Raw genomic sequence first — 15,465 nt, 5'->3', positions numbered from 1 at the left:
CACATGGCAGGAATGGCCGAGGAGAATTAGCATCCAGTGCTGTGTTCTGCCTGCTCGTAGCCACAGTTCTGTTAGCATCCAGTGCTTTGTTCAAACTGCTCGTAGCTACAGTTCTGTTAGCATCCAGTGCTGTTTCTGCCTGCTCGTAGCCACAGTTCTGTTAGCATCCAGTCCTTTGTTCTGCCTGCTCGTAGCCACAGTTCTGTTAGCATCCAGTGCTGTGTTCTGCCTGCTCATAGCCACAGTTCTGTTAGCATCCAGTGCTTTGTTCAAACTGCTCGTAGCCACAGTTCTGTTAGCATCCAGTGCTTTGTTCAAACTGCTTGTAGCCACAGTTCTGTTAGCATCCAGTGCTGTGTTCTGCCTGCTCGTAGCCACAGTTCTGTTAGCATCCAGTGCTTTGTTCAAACTGTTCATAGCCACAGTTCTGTTAGCATCCAGTGCTTTGTTCAAACTGCTCGTAGCCACAGTTCTGTTAGCATCCAGTGCTGTGTTCTGCCTGCTCGTAGCCACAGTTCTGTTAGCATCCAATGCTTTGTTCAAACTGCTCGTAGCTACAGTTCTGTTAGCATCCAGTGCTGTGTTCTGCCTGCTCGTAGCTACAGTTCTGTTAGCATCCAGTGCTGTGTTCTGCCTGCTCGTAGCCACAGTTCTGTTAGCATCCAGTGCTGTGTTCTGCCTGCTCGTAGCCACAGTTCTGTTAGAATCCAGTGCTGTGTTCTGCCTGCTCGTAGCCACAGTTCTGTTAGCATCCAGTGCTGTGTTCTGCCTGCTCATAGCCACAGTTCTGTTAGCATCCAGTGCTTTGTTCAAACTGCTCGTAGCTACAGTTCTGTTAGCATCCAGTGCTGTGTTCTGCCTGCTCGTAGCCACAGTTCTGTTAGCATCCAGTGCTGTGTTCTGCCTGCTCGTAGCCACAGTTCTGTTAGCATCCAGTGCTTTGTTCAAACTGCTCGTAGCTACAGTTCTGTTAGCATCCAGTGCTGTGTTCTGCCTGCTCGTAGCCACAGTTCTGTTAGCATCCAGTGCTGTGTTCTGCCTGCTCGTAGCCACAGTTCTGTTAGCATCCAGTGCTGTGTTCTGCCTGCTCGTAGCCACAGTTCGTAGCCACAGTTCTGTTAGCATCCAGTGCTTTGTTCAAACTGCTCATAGCCACAGTTCTGTTAGCATCCAGTGCTTTGTTCAAACTGCTCGTAGCCACAGTTCTGTTAGCATCCAGTGCTGTGTTCTGCCTGCTCGTAGCCACAGTTCTGTTAGCATCCAGTGCTTTGTTCAAACTGCTCGTAGCCACAGTTCTGTTAGCATCCAGTGCTATGTTCAAACTGCTCGTAGCCACAGTTCTGTTAGCATCCAGTGCTGTGTTCTGCCTGCTCGTAGCCACAGTTCTGTTAGCATCCAGTGCTTTGTTCTAGGGATGCACCGATTGCGATTTTGTTGGCCGATTCCGATTTCCGATTTTTGAATAGTCTGACTTGCCGATACCGATTTTTGCCGATTCCGATTTTTTTTCTAAGAACAATAATTGGCGGGTTCTTTTTTTACTTTTTTACTTTGCTTTAATAGAAAATTAACATTCATGTCACATTTCTTATCATTTGCATGAGGTAGGACGATCTCACTCAAAAACATCTCAAAATAAAAGTGTTCCAGGTTACTGGACAGAGCTTTTCTTTTTTGTGTAAATACAATGAATATAAAACAATTAATTCCAGTATATCCCACAGCTATCATGCATTTACTTTTCCAAAAGAAAAAAGGTGCAACAGAACAGGGGCTCCAGATGGAAAGTAGCCTATGGCTAAATCTGTTACAAAGCATCTCTTCCCCTATGGGGTTTAATGTTTTTTTGTATATGTCCCTGCCAAATAAACTAATAAAATAAAATAAATAAACGTCAAAATGTTATCCATGGACAAGGAGTTTATAGCCTATAGCTCCGGAGCCCAGAGACCTTCGAAGCCATGCCCACTCTACAGTTGTGGATTTGGCTGTTATTGAGTAGCCTAGATGAGGAAATGAGTTTGAGTTGACTCCGTTTGAATATCGTAGTTTACACACAGAGCGCGTTTTTTTTAATCCGCCATTCGAAAAAAAATCATCTCGTACACTGGTCCGATGCGTTTTATTATTATGTTCGTCGTTCTATTCGCAATACGAAACACAAGTCCTCTCCTGGCTGTATCCACGTTACAACGTGAGTCGTGACTGACAGATAGCAGCAGCAGCAGGCAGCGGTGAAGTGGACGCTGGTCGGGGAAGAGCTGGTGAGGTGAAGCGAGCCACTCAGACTGGAGTGGACTCCAACCTACCCTGCCCCTCCGCGGCTCCACACCGACGAAGACATGCTGTGGCATGTGTGTAGTGGCAGCTTTTGTTTTGGCTGCAACTCATCCGTCTCTGTCTCGCTGCTTTTGGGTGCGCGCACGTCACTTGAAAATCGGCTCACAGAATCGGCATTTTAGAGTGACCGGCGCAGATCACCGATCGAGGCTGATCACGTGGAAATCGGCCATTTCCAGTCACGTGCCGATCGATCGGTGCATCCCTACTTTGTTCTGCCTGCTCGTAGCTACAGTTCTGTTAGCATCCAGTGCTGTGTTCTGCCTGCTCGTAGCCACAGTTCTGTTAGCATCCAGTGCTGTGTTCTGCCTGCTCGTAGCCACAGTTCTGTTAGCATCCAGCGCTGTGTTCTGCCTGCTCGTAGCCACAGTTCTGTTAGCATCCAGCGCTGTGTTCTGCCTGCTCGTAGCCACAGTTCTGTTAGCATCCAGTGCTGTGTTCTGCCTGCTCGTAGCCACAGTTCTGTTAGCATCCAGTGCTGTGTTCTGCCTGCTCGTAGCCACAGTTCTGTTAGCATCCAGTGCTGTGTTCTGCCTGCTCGTAGCCACAGTTCTGTTAGCATCCAGTGCCGAGTTCTGCCTGCTCGTAGCCACAGTTCTGTTAGCATCCAGTGCTTTGTTCAAACTGCTCATAGCCACAGTTCTGTTAGCATCCAGTGCTTTGTTCAAACTGCTCGTAGTCACAGTTCTGTTAGCATCCAGTGCTTTGTTCAAAGTGCTCGTAGCCACAGTTCTGTTAGCATCCAGTGCTTTGTTCAAACTGCTCGTAGCCACAGTTCTGTTAGCATCCAGTGCTTTGTTCAAAGTGCTCGTAGCCACAGTTCTGTTGGATGTTCTGCCTGCTTTGTTACTTGTATGTTTAGGTCATGAATGTGGTGATTCTTGGATGTGTTCTGGCAGCTTTGCGTGCGTGTGTATCTTGCATAATTGTATGTCTCTGTGTGTGTGTGTGTGTGTGTGTGTGTGTGTATGTATGCGTGTGTGTGTGTGTGTGTGTGTGTGTGTGTGTGTGTGTCTGTGTCTGTGTATGTATGCATGTGTGCGTGTGTGTGTGTGTGTGTGTGTGTGTGTGTGTGTGTGTGTGTGTATATGTATGCATGTGTGTGTGTATATGTATGCATGTGTGTGTGTGTGTGTGTGTGTGTCCGAGTGTGAGTATGGGTACTGATGAGTGTTGAGGGCTTTTACAGTAGACTGTATATGTAAGTGACTGTGGAGCGTCTGTGCAGAGGGAGTCTCCATGTAAAGGTTGCCTGTCTCCGCAGCTCCCCGGAGTGGCCAGGCAGCCAGGCACCTTTGACCAGGACGAGGCCCCCTCAGGCCTTCACGCGCACGCACACACACACACACACACACACACACACACACACACACACACACACACACACACACACACACACACACACACACACAGACAACACACAACACACACATGCACACGCACGCACACGCATACACACACACACACACACCCCCACACACACACACACACACACACACACACACACACACACACACACACACACACACACACACACACACACACACACACCTCTGCAGCCCCCCCCCACTCTCCCTGGGGTGAGATGGGCCCACCAAGGCCCCTCCTGGAGCTCTGACTGCATCTTCTCCACCTCTCTTACCAACCGCTCCGCACAGACGTGGCCAAAAGCCAGGGGGGGGTGAGGGGTGGTAGTGCTGGTGGTGGGGTATGCGTGTGTGTAAGTGTGCACGTGCCTGCATGCATGCGCACGCCTGTGTGTGTGTGTGTGTGTGTGTGTGTGTGTGTGTGTACGCAGAAGGGGGGTCTATCCCCAGACACAAGTTGCTCAGTTTTTTGGAAAGGCTCTGGCCCACCCAAGAGGAAAGAGTAGGAGGAGGAGGTGGTTGTGGGGGGGGGGGGGGGGAGACCGAGGCCTTGGGGGGAACAAAGCTTTATTTCAAACTTGCCGAAAAACAGGGGTCTTTATGCTGTGATGCTGCGGCCCCCTCCTATGTGCTGCGGCCCCCTCCTATGTAGGGAGATGTTATCGCAAAGATGCAATATCCACCTCGCCATAGGGCCGGGGGGCAGCTGCATAGGCCTCCAGTGTTACACTAAGTACCCCGGGGCACTGACCTCACTAATGAAGTCTCCCATGGCTGCCCCTACCCACTACTGTACCCTGCTTTGTCTTTCACACGGGATCTCTCTCTGTCTCTCTATGTCTCTCTCTGTGTCTCTCTCTGTGTCTCTCTCTGTGTCTGTGTGTGTGTGTGTGTGTGTGTGTGTGTGTGTGTGTCTCTCTCTCTCTCTCTGTGTGTCTCTCTGTGTGTGTCTCTCTATGTGTCTCTGTGTGTGTGTGTGTCTCTCTCTCTATGTCTCTCTCTATGTCTCTCTCTGTGTGTCTCTGTGTGTGTGTGTCTCTCTCTCTATGTCTCTCTCTGTGTCTCTCTCTGTGTGTCTCTGTGTGTGTGTGTCTCTCTCTCTATGTCTCTCTCTGTGTCTCTCTCTGTGTGTCTCTGTGTGTGTCACTCTCTGTGTCTCTCTATGTGTGTCTCTCTGTGTGTGTCTCTCTCTCTATGTCTCTCTCTGTGTCTCTCTCTCTCTGTGTGTGTGTGTCTCTATCTCTGTGTCTATCTCTCTATGTCTCTCTCCGTGTATCTCTGTGTGTGTCTCTCTCTGTGTGTGTGTGTGTGTGTGTGTGTGTGTGTGTGTCTCTCTCTCTCTCTCTATGTCTCTCTCTGTGTCTCTCTCTGTGTGTGTGTGTCTCTCTGTCTCTCTATGTATCTGTCTTTCTGTGTGTCTCTCTCTATGTCTCTCTCTCTCTGTGTGTGTGTGTGTGTGTGTGTGTGTGTGTCTCTCTCTGTCTCTCTCTCTGTGTCTCTCTCTGTCTAACTCTGTCTCTCTGTGTCTCTCTCTGTGTGTGTGGCTGTTTGTCTGTCTGTGTGTGGCTGTGTGTCTCTGTGTGTGTGGCTGTTTGTCTCTGTGTGTGTGGCTGTTTGTCTCTGTGTGTGTGGCTGTTTGTCTCTGTGTGTGTGGCTGTTTGTCTCTGTGTGTGTGGCTGTTTGTCTCTGTGTGTGTGGCTGTTTGTCTCTGTGTGTGTGGCTGTTTGTCTGTGTGTGTGGCTGTTTGTCTGTCTGTGTGTGGCTGTTTGTCTCTGTGTGTGTGGCTGTTTGTCTCCATAGCTCTCTTTTTGAATTGTCTCCCTGATTTACTGTCCGCCAGTCTCTTATAGTCCTCTTGACTTTGAAGCTTCCAGTTATCTATGAAGTCCCTTCTTTTAAGCTCACAGTGAATTCACTGCGACTTGTTGATGTGGTCTTGAGTTGCATTTGAAGACATGGCAGTGAGCTCAGAGCTCTACAGAGATGGAGATGGGTTAGGGTTAGGTTTAGGGTTAGGTAGATGGGTTAGGGTTAGGTAGATGGGTTAGGGTTAGGTAGATGGGTTAGGGGTATGGTTAGGTAGATGGGTTAGGGTTAGGTAGATGGGTTAGGGTTAGGTAGATGGGTTAGGGTTAGGTAGATGGGTTAGGGGTATGGTTAGGTAGATGCGTTAGGGTTAGGTAGATGGGTTAGGGTTAGGGTTAGGTAGATGGGTTAGGGTTAGGTAGATGGGTTAGGGTTAGGTAGATGGGTTAGGGGTATGGTTAGGTAGATGGGTTAGGGTTAGGTAGATGGGTTAGGGTTAGGTAGATGGGTTAGGGTTAGGTAGATGGGTTAGGGTTAGGTAGATGGGTTAGGGTTAGGTAGATGGGTTAGGGTTAGGTAGATGGGTTAGGGTTAGGGTTAGGGTTAGGGTTAGGTAGATGGGTTAGGGTTAGGGTTAGGTAGATGAGGATGGGGAGAAAAGCACAATGAAAGTGACGGCCCACATTCCTGTGTGGAGCCAGTGACCTGGGGATGGGTTAGGGTTGGGATGGGATTTGCTCCGTTCTCCTGACAGCTATGGAAATCCCAGCACTCCGCGGCCTGATCCTCGTCTCAGCTTGCCTCTTCCCTCCCGACCCAAAATGTAAAGGAGGAAAATTATATTTGTTTAGAAGAGCGAGAGCGAGAGAGAGAGAGAGAGAGAGAGAGTGCTGGGAGGAATTTGTGCCAGCTGCAGAGAAGACGTGAATGCTGGGAGTCCAGTTGACAATATAATAAAAACATTAATAACTGTCCATCTGCAATCTGAACACACTCCAGGCAGCTGGAACAGCGACTGGTGGCTGGTTGATTCTTCCTTTTCTTATCTGATGAAGCTGAAAGCAGCTTGGAGTGAACTTATGGGTGTTAATGATCCCAGCCCCCCACTAACACGACACAACACGACACGACACAACACGACACGACACAACACGACACAACACAACACAACATGACACGACACAACAGAACACAACACGACAGAACACGACACGACACGACACAACATGACACGACACAACACAACATGACACGACACGACACAACACGACAGAACACGACACGACACGACACAACATGACACGACACAACATGACACGACACGACACAACACGACAGAACACGACACGACACGACACAACACGACACAACATGACACAACATGACACGACACAACACTACACAACATGACACGACACAACACAACACGACCACGACACAACACTACACAACACAACACGACACGACCACGACACAACACTACACAACACAACATGACACGACACAACACAACACGACCACGACACGACCACGACACAACACTACACAACACAACACAACACGACACAACACAGCACAACACAACACGACACGACCACGACACAACACTACACAACACGACACGACACGACACAACACTACACAACACAACATGACACGACCATGACACGACCACGACACAACATGACACAACACGACACGACACAACACGACACGACACAACACAGCACAACACGACACGACATGACCATGACACAACATGACACAACATGACACAACACGACACAACACGACACGACACGACACAGCACAACACGACCATGACACGACCACGACACAACACTACACAACACGACACGACCATGACACGACCACGACACAACATGACACAACACGACACGACACGACACGACACAACACAGCACAACACGACACGACACGACACAGCACAACACGACCATGACACGACCACGACACAACATGACACAACACGACACAACACGACATGACACGACCACGACACAACATGACACAACACGACACAACACGACACGACACGACACAACACAGCACAACACGACACGACACGACACAGCACAACACGACCATGACACGACCACGACACAACATGACACAACACGACACAACACGACATGACACGACCACGACACAACATGACACAACATGACACAACACGACACAACACAACATGACACAACACAACACAACATGACACAACACAACAGCAGAATGAGCTGCCTCTTTGATCTCAAGGTGAGCTTTATGCTGTCATCATATGTACGATGGATCCCCCTGCCTCCTGTTGATGCCGCTAAGCTGTCATTGGTCTCTTAACCCACCAATCAGTGTAGAGGGGTGTGGCACCTCCTCTTTGAGGCACTGAGCACAGAGAGCACTTCTCTCTCTACAATGCCCATCCCCTGGGGGGCCAATGTGGAAAGTTTGCTTTAGCACCCGCTGGGTCAGAAGATGAAAGAGATTTGGGATGGACATGGGCCTATGGTGGGGGGACGGGGGGAGGGCGGGGGGCTTATATCTCTTTATCCCGTCTGGCGTGCTGTGGCTGGGCCCGGCCCACATCAGCTGTCCAGTCGCCGCGCGGCCCAAAGCTGCCCTGTCTGCTGACGGATTACCTGAGCCAACCAGCGTACCCCTTCATCTGAACCCTCCCCTCCCCGAAAGCCCTCACCTGAGCCCCCCTGCACGGCCCTGGGGTGCACTTATAAAAAGATGAAGGGGTCCGGGGCCTCTCCGGGGTGGGGCCGGACTAGGGCAGCGGGGGGCTGGGGGAGTGGGGGGCTGCGCTGTGCTGTGGTGGTTGCGGTGGTGTCTATGGGGGCTAGCCGGGATTAGTTGGTGGCTGGTGGTTATTGATTCAATTTGAGATGCTTTTTTATCTGCGAGCCACCTAAGGCCAGCGCACATGCTAGCTTCCTCCACTAGGGGCAAGGCTAATCCCTGCTGCTTACAAAAGGAATATGCCGCCTGGTGGCGGAGGAGATGCTCCGGATGCCTGCGCTGCTGCAGCAGAGGAGGCATCTGTCGTGTGTGTGCGTGTGTGTGTGTGTGTGTGTGTGTGTGCGTGTGTGTGTGTGTGTGTGTGAGACTGTGTGTGTGTGTGTGTGTGTGTGTGTGTGTGTGTGACTGTGTGTGTGTGTGTGTGTGTGTGTGTGTGTGTGTGTGTGTGGTTGAGCCGGCACAGGGATCAGAGGGCTCGGCGGGTTGGCTGCAGGTTTGAACTGCTGCTGAGAGCAAGATGAGGAGGAGTCTGGACAGGACTGCACTGCGCGCTGTGTGGTTGTACGTGAACACACTGCCATGTATGTGCAGTCATACACACATACAGTGTGTGTCCAGCATGAACACACTGCCATGTATGTGCAGTCATACACACATACAGTGTGTGTACGTGTGTGTCTGGCATGAACACACTGCCATGTATGTGCAGTCATACACACATTAGGGGTGCTCCGATCCGGCTAAGCCACGATCCGATAGGATGGATTCCTAGGCTGGGGGGGATCTGTAGACTTTGGGAAGGATTTATAGATTTTGGGGGGAAGTAATTAACAAGAGTTCTTATGTGCAAGAGGTGGTGACACCGTGGCAGTACACAAATTCCAAGTAAAAGTCCAAATACTTACAAAAAAAACATACTACTACTGACTGCCCCCGAGGGAATCCAAACTGCTCACACTGGCATTATTAGTGCCATGCTTTACCCACAGAAGCACACAGGAGAGCCAGGAGAGGTGAAGGAAGATAAAGGAGTTAATCTCTCATGGGTGATTTTACCTTTCCTTTTTAATTCTTCTGTGCTTTTTTATAATTGTTTTGCCTTATATACATTTGGTCTTTGGTGTGCTTATTCTAGTATACAAGCACTCTGTAACCTTGTTCAGAAAGGTGCTATAGACGGTTTTCACCAGCTGCAACCCCACAGCATTTCCTTTTTATCAGCTTCTTCTTCTGTGTTTTATGGCAGTTGGCATCCTTAAATGTTGCATTATTACCGCAACCAATTGTATCAGCTTCACAGTGCTAACTATTGACAGTGTCCACTTTCTCAGCTGTTCAGGGGAAAACACTGACATAGCCTACTTCTATTTCTATTTTTTTTTTTTTTTAACACATTGACTGCCAGCCATTTTTTTCTTGCTGTAGGTAGCTTCTGCCAAGCCGTTTTTTTGAGGATTGTGGCTCATTTTACAACAGCCGAGGATTATTTTCTGCTTGGAGTTTGTGAACATACAATATCTCAAAAGTACTAATAGAATGTGTACTTTCTCTGTCTAAAAGAGTTAGTTTGTAGAGTTAGTAGTTATGTAAGCATTAGCAGTTGAATACAGCATGGTTTTAGCGTCAGAATAAATATTCAGAGATAAACGGCTTTTTGTGAGATTCGATAGAACTGTCACTTTAACCATTCATTTTTGGCATCAGTAAGACCTAAACAATAGTTTGAACAGTAATTTCCTCCATAACAGCAGTAAACTTCCCTCTGCTCAACTCCTCCCTCCTGTGGGCGTTCTTTTTTGTTGCAGCGCCATGTCACAAGCACTTTCCTACCTTTGCAAATGCACTTTCTCATACTCTCGACCTCTCAAATAAATTTCTGAATAGAAATTAAATTACTCTAAATTATAGCGAAAAAGAAACAAAAAAGAATGGGTTGAAAATCCCATTCTAAAAGCCTTTTAGAATGGGATTTGTTTCCAATTTGGTGTCGGACTAGGGGGCAGTCCCCGCTTGTCACCATTGCTTTGCTGCTGCTGTGCGGGTGTGTGCCTGTCTGTGCAGCCGCTCTTTGAGGAAGTCTGGTTGGACTCGCTCGCGTCTTGGGGTTTTGGTTGAGGGCTTTGATGAAGCTTTTGCGATTCTGGTCATATTATGCTGCGTGTTTCAAAGTGTGTCCCACCCGCAATCCACTATGCAAATCTGCAATCCCGCACCGCCAGCAATCAGCGCGAAAATTAAAGCGCCTTCGCCAATCCACCTTCATGAGAATGGCTTCAGTCACACTGCTTTTTGCTTGCCTTCCTCCTTCCTTGTCGCCACTTAGTGGGTCGGTGGAATGGGTTGTACACGTTGTACACGTCCAATACCTATATAAGAGATGTAAAAGGCTTAGATGCACAACCTACCGTCAAAAAAAAAAAATCGATTTTTTTGACGAGTACACTCGTCGCTGGCAGTTAACAGCTGGATTGTGTTTGACGAGTACACTCGTCGCTGGCAATCAAGCTGTTAATGTAAAGATAGGCCTATGCATGCAATAACGTACTGATAGTCAGCTTACTCTGTAACATATAGCTTTTATTACTCTCAGGCTAGCTACGCGGACCGGACAACAGCGCTTCCTACTACCCAGTGTGTGCACGTCTTTCCGACAGTGGTGGTTGTTATGGCAACTATCAACAACAACAACAACTACTACAATACATAAAGACCGAAATAGGCTAACTTGTTAATGTGTCTATCGGAGACACGGCCTAACGTTAACATTTAATATATATATATTTAATGAATATCAGCCTGCGCTCAGCTATGTATACAGAAAGTAAACCGGATATTCAGGTGGGTTGTGTGATGGTTGTTATTGTTGTCAAGTTAAAACCGTCTATAGACGGTTTTCACCAGAGCGCAACCTCCACAGCACTTCCTTTTTCTCAGCATTCGGCAAACTGCAGAAATATTCACTCGACATCGTTACTTTTGTTTTCGCTGCTCAGCTGTATAGACGGTTTTCACGGAATGGTCAGTCCTGCACTTGAATCTTTTTTTTTCTTTTATGTCCATAGCAAACACTGCAACAGGAAGTGAGCGGGGGTTCAATTTAGAATGTTTTTGTTGTCAAGTTAAAACCCTCTATACAAATAGTTTTTATATGATTTATTATAATGCTGATGTGGTGGACGTATCCCACAGTGTAACATGGTAAGGCAGGTTGATGACAGTGGGCAGACACTGACAGTGTTCTGAATAAACACCTGCATCAGGTTAGATAAAAGGGCCCTGCATCCAGTGAAAATCACTGACCAAAGACTACTGGGTGTTGTTGAGTATATTCAGCTAACGTTAGCTGCTATTAGTATTGTAGCGAATCGGTGTTACACGTATTGGGGGGTTTCCGTGTGTTAACTAGGAACTGATATGTGTGGGTGTGTTCCTAGGGGGAAGGGGATATATGTGACCAGCGGCCGGGGCGGAAAGCAGTCAGGCTATGTGAGCGAGCTGGCCGGGTGGTTGCATGAAGAGCTAGCAGCAGAGATGGGAAAAGTACTGACATTCTGTACTTGAGTAGAAGTACAGTTACTTGTGTAAAAAACTACTCTGGTAAAAGTAGAAGTACTGATTCAATTATTTTACTCAAGTAAAAGTAAAAAAGTACAGGCTCTGAAATGTACCCAACGAGTAAAAGTAAAAGTATTTTTACCGTATCTTTCTGAATGACTGAGCCTCACATTAAAGAATATAATTTTGATGATAAAAGATCCCCTACAAATGTTTTACACATCTTAAAACTCTACTCTCTTTAAATGGTGTCCTATGGTTTTTCCACACAAACCCCCCCCATTAAAATCACATCTAGTCCTCCCTCATTAATATTTCCATGATATATGAATGTGCAAATAGTTAGACAAGTTTAACTGCTGGATACAAGGTGTCCCTTACAAAGTGCAGTATCACAATACTTGAGACTGATACAATACTGATACCTAATGGATAAGAAACTGAATGTCCACAAGATTGATCACATTCACAAATTCAAGGTTTATTATTATTTATTTACTGTCTCTGGTGTTAGTACACCACCATATTCCAGATTAGCTGAATAAAAAAAATAGCAGCCATGTAAACATTGCACTTGCGGTGATGAACAGGTGAGACGTGTGCTCTAGGCTCTGCAGGACTGGCAGTCTGGAACAGTACACTACTCAGGAGGACTACCAAAATCTTTTGTTTAGCTTCAGCAGAAGCTGGTTCTCAAAGTTCTTTGAACTAATGCGTGCTCGTTTCGGGCGAAAAATCAGTCCTGCAGTGCTAAAAAGCCTCTCACAGGCAGCTGAGGCAGGTAGCGCTGTGTTGAGTTTGAGAGACAAGTGGCACACTGCGGGGAAAGATTTGAGGACATCCATGGTATTAGCTGGAGAGGCCAGGTAGGACTCGAGCTGCTTGGTGTTTTCATGAGTGTTACCCTGCTTGTTGATTGGGGAAAAGAAGTCCTCCTCTTCTGAAGACAGGGAACGGGAAGTGTCACTTGACTGGACCGTGGGTTGCTCCTTCAGATGGCTCTTGATGTAGTCAAGGCCTATGGAATACAAAACCAATGGATTTAAGCATATTCCCCATGAAATCGCCATTGTAATACCTAGATAAAAATAGAATTTAGATCATGGAGTCTATAAAACATTTATTTATTTGGAGTCTATAAAATATTTATTTATATTAACACAATTTTAATGCCAAAATGTTTTTAAAAATTACTTTTGATACACATACATGAGGGTTATTTTAAGATTGTAGTTATGTTGTCACAAGTGAATTATGTGACATTTACTTGGTATTACAGGAAACAATTTCTCATTATGTTATGATACTTCAAATGCCAAAATGTCCTATTATCATAAATAAATGAAAAAGCATAAAGCATGGTGCAACACTCACCACGTTTTAGGATGCCATCATCACTTGTCCAGCATGTCCTGAACTTGGGGACAAGGATGGCCGCAGCAATGAGCTCTGGATCAGCAAGCATCTCTCCGAAACGCCTTTCAAGTCCTGCTTGAAGAGCATCCACCAATGGCCCACAGTACTTGGAGGAGATTCGGAGTTGCTGGAGCTTGGACTTGAGTAGTGTTATTGTAGGTACAAGCCATCCCATCTGCACATTGGCCTCTCCCTGAAGGACATCCAGCGCCTTTGCAACTGGGCTCATGGTCTTTGCATATTCTCCGAGAAATGCAATTTCAGCAGGAGTGAGCCTGTCAAGTAACAAACAACAAAGAAACAAAGAAACAAACATGAATACAATGAACTGCTTTATTGTTCCTGTTAAGAACCCAGGATTTATAATTTTTCTAGGTGTGTAGGTAGGTGTGTGTGTGTGTGTTGGGGGGTATTTCTGGATGATATTATTTAATCTATATGAATATGAGCATGTCAACACACACTCTAGTACTATATTTTATTAAAAGTACCGGTAATGTGAATAATGCATAGCACTTTTCATACATAGTGCAAAAGTGCTGATTACAAAATAGGACATTTTAATCTGTCAGTAGAGAGACATAAATTGAGGAATATTTCCTCATCCAGTCAATCAGTTTTCAAGATAACAGTGGTACTCACATGGGAATTTTGAGTGCGCTGCACACAGCTGTAATGGCTGCTTCTCCTTGTTCTTTAATGATCCTTATGATCCTCTCCACGGCGAAGAAGAGAGAATTCCACCTTGTGTCATTTGGCCTTACTAGCTGCAGCTTGCATCTTTTTTGTATGATCTCTGCAGCTATGGTGGATCTAGCACTCTTGTTCCAGAGACTCTGGCACTTTGCAAACGCTGAACGAGAGAGCTTCTTATAGACTGCATTGGCATTTGCTGCTGACACATCAACTGTTGACACCAGGTTTAGAAGGTGGCAGGCACAGCGATGGTGCTTTGGCAGTTGGTATTCCGTGCCATCATCTTCATCCAACAGGGTGCCCGCTTCAACAAACTCAACCGACGCATTTTCCCCCTCTTCCTCTTCTTCTTCACTGCTTTCGATTTCTCCTCCTGTTTGACTTGGCCCTGCCCCCTGAAATGGCCGTGCTGCATTATTGTTTTCATCCTCACCATAGATTCGAAAAGCTTTTATAAAATTGGACCCATTATCAGTGGTTGTGCGTACAATCTTCTCACTGATACTGTACTCTGTATGTATGTCAGTCAGCGCACGAGCGAGCACATTAAAGCTATGTGAGCCTTCAAGTTGTTTGCATGATAGAGCAGCAGAGCATCTCTCCAGTGTTACAGGCTCTATCCAATGTGCTGTGACACCGATGAAACCCCGTCTGTGTGCTGTCCAGCAATCTGTGGTGGTGGCGATGAACTCAACCTTACTCATGGCATCCTTTAGATTATTCTTCATTTCCTGTGTTGCTTTCTCCACTTTGTTTTTCACTGTACCACGAGACATTACAGCCACCTGGGGTTGTAGGTGATGCACAAGAGCTTTAAAGCCCGGCTGTTCCACAACACTGAGAGGCTGCAGACCTTGAATGACAAAGTTAATGATGGCATCATCAACACTTTTCTGTGACACTTTCTTCTTGCTATCACACAGTTTAAGCTGTTTGGATGATGAAGGGCCTTCCTCTGGCTTCAAAGATTTCCTTTTTTGAGTAGTGAGCTTTGTGTACTTCTCCAGGTGATTCACATGCTTTCTCTAGTGGCAGAGAGAGAGAAACACACAGAGAGAGTAACGTTAGTACGTTAGTTAACATACCATACTTTCTTAACTAACTATACATGTGTACATATGTAGCTATATAACAACACAGCTTAGCATTCGTGTGTTAGTAGCTAACTATGTTGCTAAAACACGAATGCTATCATTAGAAATGGCGCATGTTCCCATAGCATTGCTAACATTACATTAAGCATAGCAGAAAAGATGCAGTAATGATTACCTTTATGTGTTTCTTCAAATTTGACGGGGAGTTCTTGTAGGCCAGCAGTTCGTGGTGTTTAGGTTTACACAAGAGACAGCTCATTCGCCACGAATCTTTCTTTGATCCGACAAGTGTGAACATGTCCTGTAAGTAAGGCCATGGGTGGGTAATGGCTTGTTGCTGCTCGTCGGTCTCGGACTCTACAACTCCAACCTCTGTGTCAGCGTCACTTTCTTCGGCGTCGCTCATGTTATTGAAGTCGCAGACGCTACCT

General features: G+C 46.7%; 1 protein-coding gene and 1 long non-coding RNA gene across 2 annotated transcripts in view; one reads left to right on the top strand and one right to left on the bottom strand.

Annotated features, from left to right (window-relative positions):
• ankfn1b (ankyrin repeat and fibronectin type III domain containing 1b) overlaps positions 1–15,465 on the top strand; it is a gene marked incomplete at both ends in the record, with an annotated part of 321,927 nt that overhangs the window by 94,911 nt on the left and 211,551 nt on the right. The window lies entirely within an intron of this gene.
• LOC310775964 lies at positions 12,371–13,968 on the bottom strand. The gene is made up of 3 exons (XR_014552682.1): positions 13,887–13,968; positions 13,203–13,519; positions 12,371–12,846 (listed from the first exon to the last, which is right to left on the bottom strand). It is a non-coding gene; the product is annotated as an uncharacterized lncRNA (long non-coding RNA).

This window comes from Poromitra crassiceps (genome assembly GCF_964638095.1).
Source record: "Poromitra crassiceps genome assembly, chromosome: 4".
Classification (NCBI taxonomy): Eukaryota; Metazoa; Chordata; class Actinopteri; order Beryciformes; family Melamphaidae; genus Poromitra; species Poromitra crassiceps.
This window is presented reverse-complemented; position numbering and strand designations above follow the sequence as displayed.